We start from the raw sequence: 2500 nt of genomic DNA, 5'->3' as shown, positions 1-2500 counted from the left end.
ATAGAGGTCTAAAGTTAATGTTTTTGAGCACCTTCAGACAAACCACACTGGACATGCCCAATCTCATCTGATCTTGTAAGCTATGCAGTGTTGGGCCTGGTTAGTACTTGGATGGGAGACCACCTGGGAATACCAGGTGCAATAGGTAATTTTATACTGCCATAACAGTCTTTTCTATTCCATTTTACATTTAATCTTTTCAACTTATCAATGAATTTACTTGAGTTAAGAAGTAATAGAGGTCTAAAGTTAATGTTTTTGAGCACCAACAGCCAAAACACACTGGACATGCCCATTCTCGTCTGATCTTGGAAGTTATGCAGTGTTGGGCCTGGTTAGTATTTGGATGGGAGACCACCTAGGAATCCCAGGTGCTGTAGGTAATTTTATACTGCCATAACAGTATTTTCTATTACATTTTACATTTAATTTTTTCAACTTATCAATGAATTTACTTGAGTTAAGAAGTAATAGAGGTCTAAAGTTAATGGTTTTGAGCACCTACAGCCAAGCCACACTGGACATGCCCAATCTCGTCTGATCTTGGAAGCTATGCAGTGTTGGGCCTGGTTAGTACTTGGATGGAAGACCACCTGGGAATACCAGGTGCTGTAGGTAATTTTAAGCAGCCATAACATTCTTTTCTATTACATTTTAAATTTAATTTTTTCAACTTCTCAATGAATTTACTTGAGTTAAGAAGTAATAGAGGTCTAAAGTTAATGTTTTGAGCACCTACAGCCAAGCCACACTGGATATGCCCAATCTCGTCTGATTGTGGAAGCTATGCAGTGTTGGTCCTGGTTAGTTCTTGGATGGGAGACCACCTGGGAATACCAGGTGCTGTAGGTAATTTAATGCAGCCATAACATTCTTTTCTATTACATTTTACATTTAATTTTTTCAACTTATCAATGAATTTACTTGAGTTAAGAAGTAAAAGAGGTATAAAGTTAATGTTTGTGAGCACCTACAGCCAAACCACACTGGACATGCCCAATCTCGTCTGAACTTGGAAGCTATGCAGTGTTGGGAATGGTTAGTACTTCGATGGGAGACCACCTGGGAATCCCAGGTGCTGTAGGTAATTTTATACTGCCATAACATTCTTTTCTATTACATTTTACATTTAATTTTTTCAAATTATCAATGAATTTACTTGTGTTAAGAAGTAATAGCAGTCTAAATTTAATGCTTTTGAGCACCTACAACCAAACCACAGTGGGCATGCCCAATCTCGTCTGATCTTGGAAGCTATGCAGTGTTGGGCCTGGTTAGTACTTGGATGGGAGACCACCTGGGAATACCAGGAGCTGTAGGTAATTTTATACTGCCATAACATTCTTTTCTATTACATTTTACATTACATTTTTTCAACTTATCAATGAATTTACTTGAGTTAAGAAGTAAAAGAGGTCTAAAGTTAATGTTTTTGAGTGCCTACAGCCAAACCACACTGGACATGCCCAATCTCGTCTGATCTTGGAAGCTATGCAGTTTTGGGCCTGGTTATTACTTGAATGGGAGACCACCTGGGAATACCAGGTGCTGTAGGTCATTTTATACTGCCATAACATTCTTTTCTATTAAATTTTAATTTAATTTTTTCAACTTATCAATAAATGTACTTGAGTTAAGAAGTAAAAGATGTCTAAAGTTAATGTTTTTGAGCACCTACAGTCAAACCACACTGGACATGCCCAATCTCGTCTGATCTTGGAAGCTATGCAGTGTTGGGCCCGGTTAGTACTTGGATGGGAGACCACCTGGGAATACCATATGCTGTAGGTAATTTTATACTGCCATAACATTCTTTTCTATTACATTTTACATTTAATTTTTTCAACTTATCAATGAATTTCCTTGAGTTAAGAAGTAATAGAGGTCTAAAGTTAATACTTTTGAGCACCTACAGCCAATCCACACTGGACATGCCCAATCTTGTCTTATCTTGGTAGCTATGCAGTGTTGGGCCTGGTCAATACTTGGATGGGAGACCACCTGGGAAAACCAGGTGCAGTAGGTAAATTTATACTGCCATAACATTCTTTTCTATTACATTTTACATTTAATTTTCTCAACTTATCAATGAATTTACTTGAGTTAAGAAGTAATAGAGGTCTAAAGTTAATGTTTTTGAGCACATACAGCCAAACCACACTGGACAGGCCCAATCTCGTGTGATCTTGGAAGCTATGCAGTGTTGGGACTGGTTAGTACTTGGATGGGGGACTACCTAGGAATCCCAGGTGCTGTAGGTAATTTTATACTGCCATAACATTCTTTTCTACTACGTTTTACATTTAATTTTTTCAACTTATCAATGAATTTACTTGTGTTAAGAAGTAATAGCGGTCTAAATTTAATGCTTTTGAGCACCTACAACCAAACCACAGTGGACATGCCCAATCTCATCTGATCTTGGAAGCTATGCAGTGTTGGGCCTGGTTAGTACTTGGATGGGAGATCACCTGGGAATACCAGGAGCTGTAGGTAATTT

The 2500-nt window shown here is 38.0% G+C and overlaps 11 pseudogenes; all 11 read left to right on the top strand.

The window, feature by feature from the left end:
- Positions 1–29: 29 nt before the first annotated feature.
- On the top strand, positions 30–148 carry LOC148446319 (5S ribosomal RNA; annotated as a pseudogene).
- Positions 149–264: 116 nt separating this feature from the next.
- Positions 265–383, top strand: LOC148446318 (5S ribosomal RNA; annotated as a pseudogene).
- A 116-nt stretch (positions 384–499) lies between these two features.
- LOC148446317 (5S ribosomal RNA) lies at positions 500–618 on the top strand (annotated as a pseudogene).
- A 115-nt stretch (positions 619–733) lies between these two features.
- LOC148446316 (5S ribosomal RNA) lies at positions 734–852 on the top strand (annotated as a pseudogene).
- A 116-nt stretch (positions 853–968) lies between these two features.
- Positions 969–1087, top strand: LOC148446315 (5S ribosomal RNA; annotated as a pseudogene).
- Positions 1088–1203: 116 nt separating this feature from the next.
- On the top strand, positions 1204–1322 carry LOC148446314 (5S ribosomal RNA; annotated as a pseudogene).
- Positions 1323–1438: 116 nt separating this feature from the next.
- LOC148446313 (5S ribosomal RNA) lies at positions 1439–1557 on the top strand (annotated as a pseudogene).
- Positions 1558–1672: 115 nt separating this feature from the next.
- LOC148446312 (5S ribosomal RNA) lies at positions 1673–1791 on the top strand (annotated as a pseudogene).
- Positions 1792–1907: 116 nt separating this feature from the next.
- On the top strand, positions 1908–2026 carry LOC148446311 (5S ribosomal RNA; annotated as a pseudogene).
- Positions 2027–2142: 116 nt separating this feature from the next.
- On the top strand, positions 2143–2261 carry LOC148446310 (5S ribosomal RNA; annotated as a pseudogene).
- Positions 2262–2377: 116 nt separating this feature from the next.
- On the top strand, positions 2378–2496 carry LOC148446309 (5S ribosomal RNA; annotated as a pseudogene).
- The last annotated feature ends 4 nt before the right edge of the window (positions 2497–2500 follow it).

The sequence above is a fragment of the Taudactylus pleione genome, unplaced genomic scaffold (assembly GCF_031769625.1).
Source record: "Taudactylus pleione unplaced genomic scaffold, aTauple2 ptg001270l, whole genome shotgun sequence".
NCBI classification, from domain to species: Eukaryota; Metazoa; Chordata; class Amphibia; order Anura; family Myobatrachidae; genus Taudactylus; species Taudactylus pleione.
The sequence above is the reverse complement of the archived record's forward strand: the minus strand, read 5'-3'. Positions and strand labels throughout refer to the sequence as shown.